This window comes from Camelus ferus, chromosome 8 (genome assembly GCF_009834535.1).
Source record: "Camelus ferus isolate YT-003-E chromosome 8, BCGSAC_Cfer_1.0, whole genome shotgun sequence".
In the NCBI taxonomy this organism is placed as follows: Eukaryota; Metazoa; Chordata; class Mammalia; order Artiodactyla; family Camelidae; genus Camelus; species Camelus ferus.
Window position 1 is genome coordinate 72,693,188 of NC_045703.1, and position 19,628 is coordinate 72,712,815.

At 51.9% G+C, this 19,628-nt stretch overlaps 1 long non-coding RNA gene across 1 annotated transcript; it reads right to left on the reverse strand.

The window, feature by feature from the left end:
• Positions 1-4,644: 4,644 nt before the first annotated feature.
• LOC116665491 lies at positions 4,645-5,912 on the reverse strand. The gene is made up of 3 exons (XR_004322139.1): positions 5,566-5,912; positions 5,269-5,472; positions 4,645-4,837 (listed from the first exon to the last, which is right to left on the reverse strand). It is a non-coding gene; the product is annotated as an uncharacterized LOC116665491 (long non-coding RNA).
• Between the last annotated feature and the right edge of the window lie 13,716 nt (positions 5,913-19,628).

The window sequence follows — 19,628 nt, forward strand, 5'->3', positions numbered from 1 at the left end:
AGGCGGGGTCCTACTTCCCACTCTGCACCTGGGATCCCGAGGTCACTCAGAGGGAGGAGGAAGGGCATCGAGGAGGGAGGACCCCCAACACGCCACATAAAGACCCACATTACTCGTCAGATGGCCCAGCTGGACCATGAGGAGGCTCACACGTGTCCACAGGGACCCACAGCAAAGGGCTCTGACCGCGACCGGTCACAGGGGACTCGCTGCGGGTGTTCAGGTGTTACCAGGTGCTGTGTCTGCTGAGGTAGGTGGTTAGCCCTCCCAGCCTTTTACTGACCCTTCATTTCCCTACGAGAGTAACGAGGTCCCTCATGTCATAACTGGCTGTGACTAGACTAAACACTCTTGTCCTGACGGCATCTGACGGCTGGCCAGGAAGGAGGTGAGGGCACCAGGTGACTCCCCTCGGACAGCCCAACCCCACGCTCAGCACCTCCGCCAGCTTTCATAGTGTACCTGCTGTGAACTGTGTCCCCCAAAGTCATATGTTGAAATCCTAACCCCTCTACCGCAGTGGCATTAGGAGGTGGCACTTTGGAGGTGATGAGGTTGCGAGGGTGGAGCCCTCAGGGTGGGATCGGTGCCCTTATAAGAGAGACCCCTGGGGAGCTCCCTCACCCTCCAACCACGTGAGGACACCGTGAGAAGACCCGTCTGTGAACCAGGCAGGGCCTCGCTGGACAGTGAAACTGCCAGCACCTCGACCCTGGACCTCGGCCTCCAGCCATGAGAGATGAACGTCTGCGGTTTGTAAGCTGCCGGTCTGGGTGTTTTTGTCAAAGCCGCCCAGAAGGGCTGAAACTGTTACTTCTTCGGCGATTGAGCAGCTCTTTCCAAAACCCCCTCCTTGGTTTCAGCAGGTGTGTGTGCCCCTCCTTACGCCTGCACTACCTCGAGACAAAGCGTCAGTGTGTGTAGCTGGTTTAGCTTATTAGCAACTGTTTTCTTTTACAAAGAAATTATTATTATATTATCACTGTTAATTACATCATTTATACAGTAGATCTCATTTTGTCAACCTCAGAACAAAGTCTGTTTGTTCAGAGCTTCTTAAAAGTAACTACTTACAAATGCAGAAGCACACCTACATAGTATTTTATTATTCAAACTACACTTAAAATAATTAGGCAGATTACCTGAAGTCATAGAGCCTCACCTGATTCTTCAGCTTTTGTTTGATCTTCATAAAGAATGTTACTTGCAATATTGTAACATATACAAACTGTCACCATTTTCTGTGGGCTTTATTTCCTGACGTGATTTTAAAATAGGAACTATTTCCTTATGATGATGTAGGTTTATACAGAATATATATGTATTTTTTTCTATTATTCTGCATGTATCCAGTTAAAATCAGGGTTGTATTAAGCCTTACAAAGATATGCTGGGGTCCCGGAGGCTGAGCCCTCCCGCCCACATGTGTGGGGCTCACCCTGCAGGGAGAAGGGGGGGCCTCTGAGCTGCAGGAGGAAAGTGCTTGGTGGAAACCAGAGGAGGTTTTCGAGCACAAACAGTCCCTCCCTGTGCTATAATTTGTTCTTTTCTGTTTAAGATACAGTAAACAAAAGATAAAAATATCATTGTGAAAAAAAGACAAAGAATGGTAAGATAAAACACAACAAAGGCCAAGTAGATGAGCAGAATCTACTTTGTTTGTTAAAAACAAAACAAAACAAAGACTCAAGGAGCAGCCTTTGTCTAGACCTCAACAGCTTAAAGCAACTTGTAAATATTCTAAGGCCGCCAGGCCCAGCGTGGGGACACGGTGGCCAGTGTAATTTCCGGTAGAAGTTCAATGCAAGCCACACACGTAATTGTACACGTTCTGGAAGTCACATTAAGAAGAGTCAAAAGGAACAGCGGACACCAAGTTTAATTCGCGTTTCTGCAGCGCGCTGTGTCTGAAGGCCGTCACTTCCACGTGAAGCCGTGTGATGAGGTGTCTCCCTCTTTGTTACGTCCTCCCAGCCCAGTTTGCATTTCCCTCTTACACTTCGCCTCCGTTTGGGTGAGTCACTTTCAAGGGCCCGGGACCCCAGTGGCTTCGAGAGGTCGCCCGCGTGGACAGCTCAGTCCCAGCATGAAAGGCGAGGCCGGTCCCCGCGGTGGAGAGCTCCCCAGGCCGAACACCCACAACCGGCTGCGGGGACGGCAGGGAGACCCAGCGGCGGGAGCGGCGGGGGCCGTCGGGGAAGGCGGGGCTGTGCCTCTGTGGAAGATCGTCCTTCCAAACTCAGCCACAGCCTGCGGCCTGGGCCCTTCCCCCACCAGCAGCGGGGGAGACGGAGCCCCCCAGACTCTGGATCCAGTTGATGATCTGACTTTGCTGGTTGTCATTTGCATGTCTGATTATCAGGGAAGCTAGATGATTCTCCCTCGATTATAGGTCATTTTCATTCCTAATTTTATGCTTGAAACCAAATTATTGGCTTAGAAGACTATCGTGTACAATTCACTTACCGTTAAGATGAGGGAGGAGAGAGGAGATTGGGAGGGAGAGAGGAACTGTACAAAGTCCCGCGTGGGAGACACCGGTGACATCAAGTGGCAGCCGTATTCCATTAGTGGTCACGTTCCTGCTCCAGAACCGCCCCTCCCTGCACCACACCCTTAGCCCGGTGACCTTGGACTTTATCCCATCAGAGGCAGGGCCCGTTTCTCCGTCCTGTTGGCATCGACTGTGCCCGTGAGACTTACTTTGTTCTGAACAACTTTCATCACCCTGAGGAGGACATGGCCCCAGCAGCAGACGGAGAGGCATATGGAACAGAGTCTCCCTCTGGTCACAGCCCTGCAGCTGGAGGCCACGCTGACCCATGAGTCAGCTAGCACACACTCGTGGCTGTAGATGTGGAGTTTGGGGTTGCTTGTTACAAAGCATTAGCATGTCAATAATTGACTAACACAACATGTGCCCGGACTGGGGAGGCGGTGACCAAATGCATTACACGGGAAAATTCCCTAACCACGTCGGAGGGGCAGGCAGAACACAGGGCAGAGATACACGTGGAAGTGCAAACGGGTCAGCTCTCTCAATGCCGCGTGGAAGAAAATTCCACAGTCCCCGTGTGCGCAGGGTGACTGACAGAGGGGAGAGAATCAGACGGGCACCGCGGCCCTGTTGCGACACTAAATTTAAAAAACAGTGAGTATAGAGATTTTGAGAGAAAAACTATTAGAAATTTACACTCAGCCAAACTATTGCATAACTTTGAGAGCCAAAGAAAGCTGTTTCACCACCCATGCTCTTTCCGAAAACAAAAAAATTACTCAATGAAATGCATCACCCACACCAAAAATGAAAGAAAACGCCCCAAAGTTCTAGAGTCCAACTCCCAAATCCGCTATTTTTCCTCTGCCCAGATTTTTCAAAAATACGTTCCAAGAAGCATTAGTTTCACAAGATGTTCCTAAAAATAGGATTTACTGGTCTAATAAGTTTGGGAAACTGCAGGCTTTCATGGCAGTACCAGCTAACCTCGTGCACAGTTCGAGCTGTGTCCCCTGTGTCAAGTCACTTGGTCCTCACGCAGCTCTGTGGTGTGGGTACCACTATTCCTGCCGGGCTGCAGGTGGGGAAGGGAGTCATGAAGATTCTGAGTGGGTCGGCCCAGTTATCTGCTGGTGAGGAGCCCTGCAGCTCCAGCGCATCCCGCACTGACTTCCGACAGAGAACCACACCCCACAGGCATGTGCTCAGCCCCGACTCTCACCTGACTGTGGTTCTGCCTGCGAAAGGGAAGCTCAGGTGGCCACAAACCAAGACAAGACGTCCACCTGTTGTCTGCATCCGTCCAGCACCCACCTGTGTTGGGAGGTGTCCTTCCCAGCTGCGTGTATGATGCCTGCCAGGTGCCAGTCCAGGTCTCCATTTACAGGCCCCGGGATGAGGCTGTGAGGGACCCTCAGCTATGGTGCTGGGCCTGGAGAAGCCAGCGACACAAGCTGGGATAAAGAGTGACCTTTCCCCAGTGTCATTTTCAAGACAAGGGAGGAAGGGTTGCAGGATGGACAACTGTGGATGGGGACTACCAGAGGCCTCGGGTCACCCCCACCCCCGGCAGGCGGAGAGCCCCGTCTTCGGCCGTAGACACGCCTGCTGCCATTCCAAGTCCTCAAAGCCGTCTTTTGCTTTTAAGTGACAAGCACGTTCAGCCTGTTAGGTGGCACTTTGGGATCGCTCCTCTTAGCGGAAGGAAGCGTTTTTGTGGTGTGGGATGAAGTGGTAGCAGTGAGACCGGGGGTATTAACCAGGGGTGGGGGCGATGAGAGTACAAAACATTGTATTTTTGTGGGGTTTATCCCAGGATGGCACATGTGGGCTAATACACGGAAAGTAATGCGATTCACCAGATTAATAGAATAAAGGAAAAAGCATAGTCATCTCAGTTCATCTCCAAAAGCACATTTAGCATCTGTGATTAAACAAGTGAATGAGCTACCTCAGCAAAGAAGAGCTGTATTCTGAGGAAAGGCGTCTACAGAACACCAACCTCTGGGCGCACACGCCGACTGAAAGCCCACACGTCCTCTTCTCCCTGAGGCTGTGAACAAGGCGAGGATGTGTGTTCCCACCTCTTCTGTTCCACGCGGTACAGGCCCGTGGAATAAGCCAAGAGAAGAAATAAGGCACACGTATTGGCATAAAATCTGCCTTTATTTGCAAATGGCATGACTAAATATGTAGGAAATTCTAGGGAACCAGCAAAGACGCTTCCAGGGCCATCGAGCAGGTGGGCAGGATTGTAGGAGACAAGGTGATGTGCAAAGCCCACTACATCTCCACGTGCCAGCAGTGCAAACACTGGGAAGTGAAATTAAAAAAAAAAACCTGTATAAAAGGATAAAAAACATGCTCAAGGAGAAATGTAACAAAATAATGCAAGACCTAAAAAAAAGACACTGAAAATACAATACACAGCTGTGAGAAATTATCGATGACCTAAGTAAATAAAGAAAGAAACCATGCTCACTGACTGGAGGAGCTGCTCTTGTTAAAATGTTAATTCTTCCAAACTGAGCTGTCGATCCGATGCCGTCCCCACTGCACACACCGCAGAAACAAACGTGTGTGCACGTGCGTGTGAGTGCCAGTGAGCCCCTCGCGGCACCCACCTGGGGATGTGAACCCACCAGGCAAGGGGACCACAGATGGCGCTGAGGGACATCGAGGGATTTAAGTAGGACTGAACCGACCAGAAGGTGGGGATGTCCTGTTTCAAGGTCGTCTCCTACTGAATTCTTGAAATTGAAAACATGAACAGCCTTGCCTTCACGTGACATCATTACAGCAGAATTTCAGAGCAGGGGCGTTTTCGTCTCCTTTCTCCTGCTGCCCTTCACACGACCACGCCTGGTTCTTCGAATGGCAGAGGTTGGAGATGATCAACAGAAAACCAGCCATAAACCAGCCAGAGCTCTGCCTTCCTGAGTCGGTGACGCAAGGCGAGCTGACGGGGAAACTGACTGAGGAAGAACCGAAAAGAACAAGCCCCACTGAGCCCCTAAGCCAGGTCTGCGGGACCCGAAGCCGCGGCTCCGCTGGCACGTTCTACTCACAAGGGAAAAGGGACAAGGCGGCCCTGCGCATCCCACAGGGTGACGTGACCTGGCACCACCGGGGAAGAAGTGCTGATGGCAAGGAAGGCAGCCTCACCCCCCGTGGGTGTCGGGGCCCCGGGCTCTGCGGTCTGACTCACACGCACCGAGGACCGTTTCAAGAGGGGAAGAGCCGTAAACTAAAAACATTCCACTTCCATTTCTATTGCTGCTCTGGGAGGTTAAGTTCTTACTTTCTCCCTCTCTCGACAGCCTGAGAAGATTTTAGCTGTGCATCGTGCAAGTATTGGGAGCAACTGGGTGTTCCTAGCGAGACTAGCCTCCGCCTCCCTCCACCCCTCCTGCCAGGACCACCCTTTCTCTGAAGGAGGCACAATGCGCTTATCAGCTGCTCCGAATTACGCATGCGTCCGCCTGAGGTTCAGCCAGGCCGGCTCCCCAACAAAGGGGTACAGCCCGGCTAGCATCTCACTTTTGTTCTCGCCAGCCGTCTTTTGTGATGCAGCCTGGGAAAAAATCTGAACGAGGCTGCCCGGCTGCAGCAGGAATTCTTGTCAGATAAAGAGGCAGCCCCCCTCCCGCCACCTGGGAGCTCGCAGAGGACACGCAGCCCCCAGCCCTCACGCAGCCTGGGAACGGCCCTGTTTAATTTCCTAGGCAACCGAGAAAGCCGGATGAAAACAAGATACACGGGAGGCGAGTCTGATGTGGGAAAAGCCAGATGAGAGGAGCTAAGTGGGGAGGCTCTCGGGCAGCACGTCCCGGCCGACAGCTGTGTGGGAGAAGATGGAGGGAACGGCCCCTCCTGCCATGTCCAGGGGGCGGGTCCCGCAGCTGACGGGCGTCAAGGTCGTGGATGCTGCTCTCCCTCCCTGATTTTAACCCCTGACTAATTGTGGTTTCCCCAGCTCTGCCTGATTAAAGCAACACAGTCGTGAAAACAGCATCCTTCAGAATCGTGAAATCTGTGAGATAGACATAGAAAGACGGAACCAGCAGTTGTGTGGACACATCGCTGAGTAACAACCACGCCGAGCAAACACACACGGGAGATAAATTTTGAACGAGGTGAAAAGCTTAGCGTTGGCCGGGTGCCTCGTGGAGGCTGCTAAGTGCTGAAATTCAGGTAACCATCACTGCGCCCTTGTGTCCATCAGCCCTGCCCTGCCTCCTGCGTGGGTCGAAGGTCCCCTGGCCTGTGTCCTGACCCAGCATTCTGCCCGGGTCGTCCCTGTCCCCTCCCAGGACAGTCTCTGCTTCCACGTGCACAGCTACCCCTGACAGACAAGACGTAGCGCCATGCTTGCGATTAGGTGGCTCTGAGGTGCAAGATGAATGAACGACTCCTGCCCGGCCTGGCATCCTCGGCAGCTGGGGTGGGAGGGAGTCGGGGCAGAAGGACACTAGCAGACAAAGCCCCAGAAGACAGGGGACCGCACACTGTTTGCTCCACTAACTGGGTCAGAAAGTGAGGCTCAGTGAACCGTCCTGCATGTGTGGAATTCAGGAAATAAAGACATATTATGTTTTCAGGCAGGTGGATGTTTTATTTCACAGGCAGGTAATTGTTACCGTCTGAAAGATAGCTTTCCACCTGGGGACAAGGTGGCTGAGGCCCTGGACCTCAGATCAGTGCAAGGAACAAAGACACCACATCCCATGCGCCCGGAGCTCGAGCCGCTGGAAGGCTTTCCCACTCTGTTTCCAAATGTCTTCCTCCCCGCGAGCCCCTGAGGACAAAGGCCATGTCTGCGTGTTGTCACACAGCCGGCTTAGCGTGGAGAGACCTCAGTATCTGTGGTACAAACAGCGATGGTCTCTTGTGCCAAAAGCTTCCAGACTTGGCTCTTTCCAGAAACTCTCTCACCTCCAGCCATTCAGAAAAAACTGGAAGAAAAATACCATTTGACGTCACTTACATGTGGAATCTTAAAAAAAAACCCACAAATGAACTTATTCACAAAACAGACACAGACTCACAGACGTAGAGACAAACTGATGGTTACAGGGGGAGGGGTGGGAAGGGGCAGGACTGGGAGTTTGGGATTTGCAGATACTGACTACTGCACATAAATAGATAAACAACAGGGGCCCGCTGTACAGCGCAGGGAGCTCTGCTCATGTCTTGTAATGGCCTAATGAAAACGAATGCGAAAAGGAATATACGTATGTAAATGAATCATTATGCTGTACACCAGAAATGAACGCATTGTAAATCAGTTACTTCACTTAGAATGATGATCTCTAGGTCCATCCATGTTGCTGGAAATGGCCTTATTTTGGTTTTTAACAAAATGTTTTAGAAGATCTTCAAGCTCCCTGTGAGCTTTTGGTTTTAAATATTTTACCATGATTTCCCCCCCAAAATAACCATGATTCATTGCCCGTCACGTGCGGTCTTACAAATTTCCCTTCTGCTCCTGTTCAAAGTCTTTCTGAAGATGACAGCGCAGAGCCCTTCACCACCCAGGATCCTCCTTCTCCTCACGCAAATCGCATCTCTCGGTGGAAGTAGCCATGGTACCTCATGGGCAATCCAGTATCGTCTTGACATCTCAGCAGTTCAGGAGCGCACAACAGCCTGCTGTGCTGGTGACAGTCCTCGTTCTGGTGCAGGAGAGGCGGGCGCTGGGATGCGGAGACTTGGAAACGCCAGTTTGGCCTGGAGGGAAGAATTCACAACAGGTCAACACCCACTTACGCTGTCCAGGTCTCCAAGGAAGGGCTGGGGGGGCTCGGGGCTCGCCCACGGCCCCAGCACAGCCACCCCGAGGCCCCGACGGGGGAAGGCTGACCGGCACGTCTGTTACGTCCTTGTGCTGGGCTGCCTTCCGCCAAGGGGGGGGTGGGGGTGGGGGGTGAGGAAAGAGGTAGGAGGTCTAGGGGAAAGCTGGGATCTCTGAGGAAGCAGCTGTGGTCGCAGCTGGCAATGCGTCGTGCAGACGGGTGGTGCAGAAGAGAAACCTGCCCTGTGAGGACTGGGGAAGCCGGGCCTGGCTGATGACTTGGTTGCCTGAGATTTGTCGTCTGTGGAGACATCAGGATGTTCTGGGGCGACCTGCGCCCCTAGCGGTTGATACGGGGAATCACACCTGAAAGAAATGAATGGCTCTCATCATGTGCCTGTGAGGCACAGGGCCTTTAAAACAGATTATGTAATTCCTGGCACCAAGTGATTTAAAGGTTTTTTAAAGAAAAAAGTGGAAAGTGATAAAGCTGAGTAAGGCAAATGTGTGTGTTCACACATGCGCGCACATGCACACACGCACACAATACACTGCACACACATGCACACACGTGCGCACATGCACGAGTCTGTTAATACACAGTCACAGAAGAAAAGAGCATAATAACAGAGCCCAGGCCCCAGGACCGCTGCCCCCCAGCACAGACAGCACGTCCCAAACCCGGCGTTCTCGCTGTGTCACATCAGAAACCCCCCGCACTCACCAGCCTCCATGGGTGTCAGGAAACGCCCGTCCGGACCAGTCTGGATGCAGGAGAAACCCATTTCCCCCGCCATCTGGGTTCCTCGGTGCGCTTGGCCTCAGTCTGAAGACGGACGGCGAGGCAATGTGATCTAGGCAGGTCCTGAGTTCACAGGAATTCATTGGTTTTTCAGAAATAGAAGCTCCCAGCCTCGGGCCCCAACACTGTTATCTCCGTGGGAAGTTCAGCCAGGCTTTACCGTCCATTTACCAACCACTGAAGTGAAGACGTTACGAGCCCTACCCGGCTCGCACAGGCGTGGAGACTAGTTTGGGAACCTCTACGGGAAAGTACGCAGTGGAAGCCTGGACACCCCCTGCACATCTGCTGCGGGCTGACGGCAGCGGGCGACGCGGTCGGAGGGCGCTGGCATCGGCAAGAAAAGGAAACCGGGCTGCGCGGGGCCCCCAGGCACAGAGGCCTGGCCAGCCCGTGTGGCCCTCCCATGACCTGAGCGCACTGCTCCATCGGTCCACCGGGGACTGCCGTCTTGTTGTCTGAACTGGAGCAGCGGGCTTCTGAGCAGGTGCGCCCGTGAGCGCAGAGCCCGGCCCCCGCGCCAGCCAGCACGGTGGGGGACCGTGCGCCGGCCGCGCGCCTCTCGCTGTGTGGTGCTCAGCGCCCCGCAGCGCCCCCACTGGATGGCAGACACTTGGCCTGCATTGAACCGCATCGTGTCCTGTTCATGAGGACGACAGGCCTTCACTGATGAGCATGGGACCAGGGCCTGTGCCCAGACCCACCTCTCAAGAACAGCCCCCTAGACCCTGCGGGGTGGCAGCAGGGTTCCACGGCAGGGCCACTGGCTGTGTCTCCCGACCAGTGTTCCCTTCAGACCCGGGCGTCCTTAGGGTGAGTTCCAGGTGCTGGTCGTGCTTAGAACGCTAAATACATTTCCCCAACGTGAGGCCCTTGGGCAGGAGCCCCCCACGGTGTCCTTGCCCGGGCACAAGGAGCAGGTGCTGAAGGAGGTGGGTGGAGACAGAGGGCAGGTGAGAGGACCAAGGAGGGGGACCCTCCACAGGAGACACATCTGCGACCGGGCCTCCAGGACTCCGGCTGTGGCCCTGCGACCATGGGAGCGGCCACGTCTCCTGTGTGGCCAATTCCTCCCCCACCTGCCACGGAGAGCCCCCCAGGTCAGTCTCACCCCGAGATCCTCGGTGCCTGCTGGGAGCTTGCCAACAGCACTGGGGCGCCAGGACTCACTGTCGAGCCTGAAGGACACGGCACTGGGTCACACGACCTCCGACAGCTTTCCTCGGTCTCTGAGTCACTGGGGCTCTCTCAGTGCTTCCCTCTTCCCCAGCCCGGGCTTCTGTGGTAGGCTGGGTTGTGCTCCCCAAAGAGATGTGCCCCAGCCCAAGCCCCTGATACCTTTGAATCTGACCTCATTTGGAAACAGGGGCTTGGAAAGTAATTAACTTGAGGATTTCAAGATGAAGTCATCCAGGATTTAGACTGGATTCTCCGTCCAGCAGCTGGTGTTCTTGTAAGAAAAAGGAGAGGAAGACTGGAGGCACAGAGACCCAGGGAGGAAGGCCCTGTGAAGATGAGCCGGAGATTGGAGTGATGCTGCCCCAGGGGGCCAGGGATGCAGCTGCTGCCAGAAGGGGAAGAGGCAGAGGGACCTGCCCCGGGGCCCGCTTAAGGAGCCGGGCCGCTGACGCTGTGACCCCGGCCGTCTGGCCCCGCGAACCCCGAGGGCGGACGGTTCTGTTGCAGCCCCAGCCCCGCAACCGGACCCGGCTCCCGGACAGGAGCTGAGAAGGTCCAGAGTCACACGGCCGACGTCTGGTCCACACCTCTGCCACCTGCTCCCCACCCCGAGGGTGCTTGCACTTACACGTGCACAGATGCCACACGTGTGGACACCCCCCCCCCAACATTCAGGAGCCTGAACCACAAAACCTCCCAGGGCCGGGGAGGGCGCTGCCCGGCAGAACCATGGCTTTATGTACCGCTGGCCCGCACGCAGTAAAGCCCGCCATCTGACACCGGGTGGTGGTGGAGGAAAGTGCAGCGTTCATTGTAGGTGCCAAGCAAGGGGTCCCGGACAGCCAGGGCTCAGAACCCCCCCAACACCACGGTGGGCTTCAGCAAAGCATTTTTAAAGGCCAGGGGAGGGGAGAGGGGCGTCCCAGGCTGTGAGATCGGCTCGTGTAGGATTCTCTGATGGGTTGATTGTGACGTAACAGGGTGTCACCGGGGCTAACATCAATACTTAGGGGCCAGTCCTCAGGGTCTCTGTGCTCATAGTCATCAAGAAGTGAATTTCTTCCATTTGGTGGGGGTTTTAGCATCCGTTCAACAGCTCAGCAGATGTGCATCAGATACTGGCACCTGGGACTTCAGAGAGGAGGTAAAGCGGAGGACCCGGGGAGGAGGCGTCTGTCCCGGGAAGGCCCCGTCGTGTCCTGCTCGGTTACGTTCACTCCTCATTCGAAGAGGCTGCCTGCCTGTCCTTCTCCTCTAAGTTTCCAGGCAGGACCAGACGCAAGTCCGCTATGACCCATGACCATCAAGGGGCCTGTGGCGCTGTCCCATGAGCCCCTCCCTTGAGTTGCAGTGAAGGGGACACACCCCCCTGAGGAGGAGAGCAGTTCCATTCCTGACTCCTGGCCCCTCTCTTGTCCGTCCATCTCGGGGACCTCTCATCCTACTTTGGGATGCAGCGTCCGTTTGTCCTCGGGGAATGATCAGAACTCCTGTTTTAACATTGCATAGGGGAAGGCTGGTTCCTCACGGCAGAACGTATTACTCAAGGTCAGAGGGACTTGGTGCGCAAGCAAGCAGCGCGCAAGATGTGACCTGGGAGTGGGGGTGAGGCTCCTCTTACTCTTTGTGTTTGTGACCAGAATTGCCAAATAAATACGCCCAAGGCCCTGGCATTGCATTTCCCCAGGCCGGAAACTCCAGGCGCAGTTATGAGGCCGAAGCTTCAGAAGGAAGTCTGAAGTTCAAAGCGAAGGGTGGAGCGAGGAGGCGGCAGCTAGTCAGGCAGAAAGGAACGAAGGCGGCCTGTGCCCCTCGCCCCCGGAGCCGTCCTGCTTACGCCTGAAGGACTCCGCAGTCCAGCCCTTCCCGCTGCGAAAATCGCTTTTCTCACAGGTGTCGGGGGAGTCTGCACGGGGCTTGGTGAAAAGAGGGAGAATGCAGTTTGGGAGAAGGGCCAGGGTTTGGGGAGCTTAGTCGAGGGAAGAATTCCATGAGCAAATATGGCTAAGTCCACGAGTCCACAGAAAGGTGCCTGGAGCCAGGGCGGCTTTATCCCAGAACAGCACGTCCGCGAGTCACTGAAAAATGTAGATCTTTTATTCTAAATGCTAATTCAGGGCCTGAGCTGTAATAAGCAAAGCTGGATTAATGATTTTTTTTTTTTTTTAGAATTAATGAAAAGCTTTTCTCAGATATATTTTCAAAACAGGCGTGGCAGACAGTGACCACACCGTCGGCAGCCACACAGGGTCTTCACAACAGAGAATGAAACGATGGGTTTTTAGCACAATTCACAGGAAAGCCGCGAAGCTCCTGACTGACGGCTGGCTTTTTGGCATTCGACCCGCCCACTGACCTCTGAAGCAGTGACTGAGTTTCAGAAGGAGGCCAAGCAAAGAGGGGAGTTAAAAACAGAGTGTCAAGCCGCGTTACCTCACCCTTGAAGAGATGGGAATTACATTTTGGGAACTCGATTTTGAAAGGGAAATTATGCGCGGCTATAAACTTCCACTTAAGAAAGAAACGAATGCTTCCCAGCACGGAACTGTGGGCATGGGGCGTGTCCCCGCCCAAGGGCACCGCTCGGAGATCAGGCTGGCCTTGGCCCACCCCCGGGCGTTCCGGTCGGTCTGAACAGGGGTGGCCAGGGTGAGCTGCGGGGAGGAGTCGGGCAAAGACCGCCAGCAGCTAACGCTAAGCTGGGACCCAGAGGCTCTGGGCTCTGCTTCTTAGAGCATGGCCGGACACAGTGGCAGAAGCCGAGATGTTCCCAGTCCCGAGCAGCACTGTCGGGTGGGGATGTGTGTCCAGAACCTCAGCCCTGCTCTCTGTGCCCCCTTCCCTCTCAGACACCAGCATTTTCCTCCCACGTCTCCAGGAATCCGAAATTGTCGGAGTGAAAAGAGACCTGGGGTGGGCTCGGATCCCCACATGACACTTCCTGTGTGGCCTTGGGCACAGCCTCTGAACTGCCAGGAGGTCACCCATGAAAGAAAGAACACTGGGGGTTGGAAGCTCAAATAGAGTCGTGGCTGTGAATTCGCACCACGAGCTCTGAAGCCCCGCGCGGATTCTAACCTCCGAGAGGTCGCTGTGACCGTGTATCGGTCAGCTCAGACCGCCGCTGCCGTGACAAAACACCATGGGCAGGGCTCCTCAAACAACAGAAGCGGAGCTTCTCACGGTCTGGAGGCAGGATGTCCAGGAGCCAGGTGTCGGGAGGGCCATCTCCTCCCTGCGTCTCCACGTCGTCATCCTCTGTGTCCAAATGTCCCTTTCTGTAGGCACAGTGGTCATGCTGGACTCGGGCCGCCCAGCTGCCTCCTTTTAGCTTGACCACTTGTGTAAAGACCTTCCCTCCAAGTAGGTCGCCATAAGAATTTCAGAGGATACAGTTCAACACGTAAGGGAATGAACACGGCCCAGTGTTTGCGATAGTTTTTACTGAAGACCCAGAAGCACTGCCCGGCTGTACAGGGGTGGGTCAGTCTGGGCTACTGTTAGAATAACTGGGGGAGAGTCTGTCATCCCAAGGCCGGGGCCCCAGCCCCCTAGTGGGGGGACCCAGGCATTGGTGCCTTTTAACAAGCCCTGGGCACCCACTTTGAGAACTGTTGTCTTGAACAGATGAGGGATGGGGGCGAGTCAGTTTCAGTGGGGCGCAGGTGGCTCTCCCGAGGACTTCCGTTCTCCACTGAAGTTTAGGAACCATCCGATTTTGTGTGGGTTTTAGGTGAGTCAAAACACTGGCGTAGAAGCTGGGAACCAGTGTCTGTAGTAACAGGAACAGAACAAACGCTCAGCACAGCACCGCCTGTGGAGGAGATGCTCGTTCCAGGACCCGCCAGCAGGCGAGGGACGGTCCGAGCAGAGACTGGACAGAGGAGGCATCTGGATGCCCGTGGAGCAGCCTCTCTGGCCCGCAGGCTCTCTCCCTGGCAACGTGCATTGAGATGACCCTGCTTACAGGTCAAGGGGACGGGAGGCCTTGGCAAGATGCCCGTGGCTGAGCTGGCCTCGGGGGCCGGAGTGGTGCCACCTGGGGAGGTTTTCCGGTAAAAGCAGAACCTGGAGTTTTGAAAACCCAGATGTTGAGCTATTTTCTGGTTTCTGGGCTTCTTAGCCCTACCTTGATTTTTAGTAATTCTTCTTGTAAGTTCCAGGGATATCAAGGAGAATAAAGCAACATTTCTGCCCCTCCTCTGACCCGGGCTTCGAAGGGAAGCAGCATGCCCCGGGACCTGCAGGGGGGCTGAGCAGCACCTGGTAGGAGGTGAGACCCAGAGGACGGGGGGTTGCCTGCCCGATCACCCCTTCCCCCTCAGGACCTCCCCTTGGCCTTGCTTCCTTCTCTCGTTCACTGGCCCCCCACTCACGGACAGCTCTGAGTGCCCAGCCCCACTCTGCACCTGGATAGGGTGCGACAGGAGGGACCGGATCCTGCCCTACTGGAGTATGTGATTTACTGCAGCAGGTCAATCAATGCACGTCAGCTTCAGGGGTGAGAAATGCTATAACAAAAATAAAACTGGGTAAGTGGATAGAGAAAAGGCAGGTGGAAACTGGAACGTTCCAGTCCATCTAGGGAACCAGGGAGAACAGAATAAGAGAGTGATGGAGAGCGCGGGGCATGTCCTTAGCTCTGCAGTTTGCAGAGACTCCCAGTCTGCCCAGTTCTGCATCTGAGATGCTGCCCGCAGTGACCCCCGCCGTGGAGGAAGCAGGGGGTCTGTTCTGCCTTGCAGGTGAGATGTCTGCACAGATGGACGGCCAAGGGATGGAAGAGTTGGGCTCACGCTTGGCTGTCTGTCCCCCACGGCCCCTCACGTCCTGTCCAACCCTGACATCTGTGTCCCCAACGATGACCGAAGGGAGAGGAAAGGAGGAAGCTGCCCGTGGCAGTGGCCACACAGATCTGCCGGCGGAGGGGGGTTGTGCAAAAATCCCTTCCACTGCTGCTTCTCCCAGCACCTCCTGGGCAGTGCCCCTGACACCTGGAGTCTGGCAGTGGTTTCCCAAGAGCTGGCACACTGCTCCGCTTGGAATCCGTATGGCATCAGTATGCTTTGATGTCTTTTGTTTTGTATGTTCTTAAGTGGAACTCAGTTTCATATAATGGAATTAATTGTTTTCTTGGATTCATGACGTTTCTCATCTTTGGTTCATGCCTGACTCTGCAGGTGTCTTGTGTTTTATTTATTTCATCTATTTATTTATTTGTTTCTAGTTATATAATGAAAACCCAAGACGTACACCACGGGAACAGAGAACATGCACACTGACAGCTGATGTCTGTGTGCGTCCCCCCTCCTGCCTCCCTGCTCTCCCTCCCCCTGCCCGCCCCACCAGGTAAGTTGGCCTGAATCCTGTGTTTGTGGTTCTTCCCATGCATTTATTCTTTTTTTTTTTTTTTTGAGTTTAAGTGTAGTCAGTTACAATGTGTCAGTTTCCGGTGTACAGCATATAATGCTTCAGTCATGCATACACATGCACATATTTGTTTTCATGTTCTTTTTCATTAAAGGTTACTACAAGACATTGAATATAGTTCCCTGCACTCTACAGAAGAAATTTGTTTTTATCTATTTTATGTATAGTAGTTAGTATTTGCAAATCCCAAACTCCCAATTTATTCCTCCCAACCCTCATCCCTCCACCCCCATAACCATAAGTTTGTTCTCTATGTCTCTGAGTCTGTTTCTGTTTTGTAGATAAGTTCATTAGCGTCTTCTTTTTTTTTTAGATTCCACATATTAGTGATATCATATGGTATTTTTCTTTCTCTTTCTGCCTTACTTCGTAAATCTTAGCAATGTTCTCCTAGGGAAGTCCACCTAGGCAATGGAAATAAAAGCAAAAATAAACAAATGGGACCTAACTGAACTTAGAAGCTTTTGCACAGCAAAGGAAACCATAAGCAAAACAAAACAACAATCTACAGAACGGGAGAAAATATTTGCAAATGATGCACTGACTAAGGTTTAATTTCCAGAATATATAAACAGCTCATGCAACTTAATAACAAAAAAACAAACAACTCAATCCAAAAATGGGAAGAAGACCTAAACAAGCAATTCTCCAGTGAAGACATATGAACGGCCAGCAGGCACGTGGAAAAGTGCTCTGGATCGACGCATTTACTCCACAGCGTTAGCAGGAAGTGTTTATGTGGGTCTAACTCTAAGGAGGGATATTATGTTTAGATTTGGTTGCTTTTGCACTTTATTCTTTAAGACAGTCCTCATCAAAGTTGACTCTCGGACTTCTGCATCTGGGAGCTTGGAACTCATTAAAAATGCAGATTCTTGAGTTGTCCCTCCCCCACCCCATCCCCCAAACCCTCTGATTCAGAAACTGTGATTTGCATTTCTCTGATTACTAATGAGGCCAACCACCTCTTGGTTTCCTTCTTGAATGTTTGTGTTCTCGCTTCTCTGACATGCCTGGTGGATTTTTGCCCTTTCCCCCTGCCGGGCTGATTATCGTTTTCTTACTGATCTTATTCTTTGTCCTCTTGCCGCTGACTATTTCAGTTTAAGTGCCTAGAGAATATTTCCTCCCATTTATAGTCTGTTTGCTTTCTTTATGTTGCTTTATGATGAACAGAATTTCTAATTTTAAGGTAATCAGATGTGTTTGTGTGCTGCTGTGGTTAACGCTTTCTGAGTCTTATGTAAGAATGCCCCAGGATAGGAAGAAAGAAACACACCTGTATTTCCCACTAAAGCTTTTAAAGGGTTTGCTTTAGACATGTAAGTCCTAAGACTGTTTGGAATTGCTTTGCCTGTGGTGTAAAGTCAGCAGCTGAGTTCATTCATTTTTCCATGTGAATAATCACTGTTTCTGGCCTCTCTTGTTCCCTCTGAGACACGAGGACCCTGAGCTTCCTCAGGTGTGGGTTCGTCCATTCTATTCGACTTCTGTGTTCTTATAGCACCAGCAATGGTCTTTCTTTTAACAGCTTCACCGTAAATGTTCATGTCTGGTTGTCAAGGTCCCTCTCCCTACCCGTGACTCTTCCCAGACCTTTAATATTTCCTAACTTTTTTTTTGTCAAACAGTAAGAATTCTAAATACTCTAATACTAAGCTAAAAATATTTTGATCTCATAGAATTTTATGATTTAGAAGCTCTGTCACAATCTCAAAAATGCACCTCAATGTAGTAAACATTCACTGAGGGTGTGTGTCGGGCCAGGCCTACACCACGGGGTATGGGCATAAAATCGGTGGGCAGGTGGCCTCAGTCTCAGGTGTGAGATCCCCGCTGCCCTGAAACTGCGTCTCAGTGTTTCACCCAAAGGGGCAACAGCTGTGGCTGTGTTTCTCGAGATATACATCCCGGCTCTTCTGGATTTTAAATCTTTTAATTTGGGGGAGGGGGCGGGTAATTAGGTTGCTTTCTTTAATGGAGGATTGAACCTGGGACCTCGTGCCTGCTACTCATGCGCTCTACCACTGAGCTCTGCCTTCCCCTTAAATATTTTGTTTGCTTTGAGACCAGTCCTCAAACATGAGTCTTGGATTTGGGGTTCGGACACTACTATACTCTTGGAACATCACCTGTAAAGGTTATAGTTGCCCCAGGGTGTGTTTGATGATAAAAACATAGGAGAAAAAGTCCAACACAGGCACACCCACCTCCTTTTCAAGAGAGCATGGGGAATGCAACCTGAAAAGCAACACGGATGAATCAAGAAGTGACAATTAAATCCAAAATAAAAAAGACTATTTGCCCTTCAAAAGAATCCTGTCCAGGTTCCTACTGTAAAGTACTGCTTTGCATTCAAAATACCATTTGAAACAAGGGTCTACTGTGCAGCACAGGGAACTGCATTCAATACCTTGTGATAAACTGTGATGGAAAAGAATCTGAAAAAGAACAGGTATATGTGTGTATAAATGAATCACTTTGCTGTACACCTGAAACTAATGCAACATTGTAAATTAAGACTACTTAAATTTTAAAAGAGGGGAAAACTATCATTTGATGTAAAAAAAAGAGGAAAATTTGGGGAGATTTTAAGTACAGAATCAGAGCCTTCTGTAATGAGGGTGATGAAAAGACCTCTCCTTTTTGCTGATTTCCTGGAATTCTGGGTTGATTTTTTCAGAATGACAAAAATAGCAGCATCTATTAGAACTGAAACAAATGCTGCTGTGAACAATGAAAAACGTTTAAATAAGACTTTTGTTTCTATGAAAGGAAGTGAAGAAACAACAAGTAAGTATTATAACCAAGGGATACATGTTCCCCCCCAAAATTGGGGGGGGGGAGATGAGTCCATTTAAATCCATTTTATAAAAAAAGATAAATAATCTGAAAAAGTGTTCTAGGAATAATGACGGTTACTTTCTAGCTGACTTGTTAAATACCAGTCGCAGGAGAAACTGTTTTAATTACATAACCTCCATCAGTGACCATTTCCACGGCTTTTTACGACTTTGCCGCTCAAAGTTCACATAGGCTCTGATCTCCTGTTTGACAAGTTTGAGCACCTATTTCGTTATAGTCGTGTAAACGTCCCCAGGAAACATCTGATGGGGAAATGGTGGCTTAGCTGTTGTTTTGAACAAAGGGCCGTAGAAGTTCTAGTTGCTTTTTTAAAAAATCTTAACCACAATTCCTTCTATAAGGGGATGGGCCATGTGACCTATAGTGTATTAGATTGTTGTTTGTCTCAGATTCCACTGCTGAGTTTGGCTAGTGATCATGGAAGCGTCACTTATTTTGATAAGACAGACCTACTGCCAAAGGACATGGAACAACATTTCCTGAGCTTTGAGAACCAGAAACCACCACTGTCCGCCACCTCTGATTAAATCAAGGCGCCGAGACCAGGCAGGACGGAGGACGAAGCTCAAACAATGCATTTCAAACAGCCAAGCCACACAGATCCCTGTCCTCGAGGGACTTGGCCACAGCAAGGAACCTGGACACATCCATTTAAATTCTCATTTTTATTCAATTCTCACTCTGCATTCAAAAATAAAAGCACCAGACGTAAGACAGCTCCACAGCTGTGCTGGATACAGTGGCCAGAGAAGTGCAGAGCGTTTCTGAACGCCTGGGGAATGGCGGCCTGAGTGACATTAAATTCATGTAGCATCTTTCCTAAGCTTGTTCAAGTGTTTCGTTAAATGTACTAAACACACAGCGGTGTGGAGAAGGAGGAAGGTGGTGTTGAAGGTGGCTCTGGCCCCAGAGGGGAAGTAAGACAGAAACAAAGCCTGCACTCTGGTCCCGGGTGGAAGTCAGGGCACGACAGCCCCGCGCAGGGGCCCTGGTGGACCGCCTGGGAGAGGCAGCGACAGGCGCCGGCTGCGCAGGGACGCAGGCTTCTGCCGGAACCATTG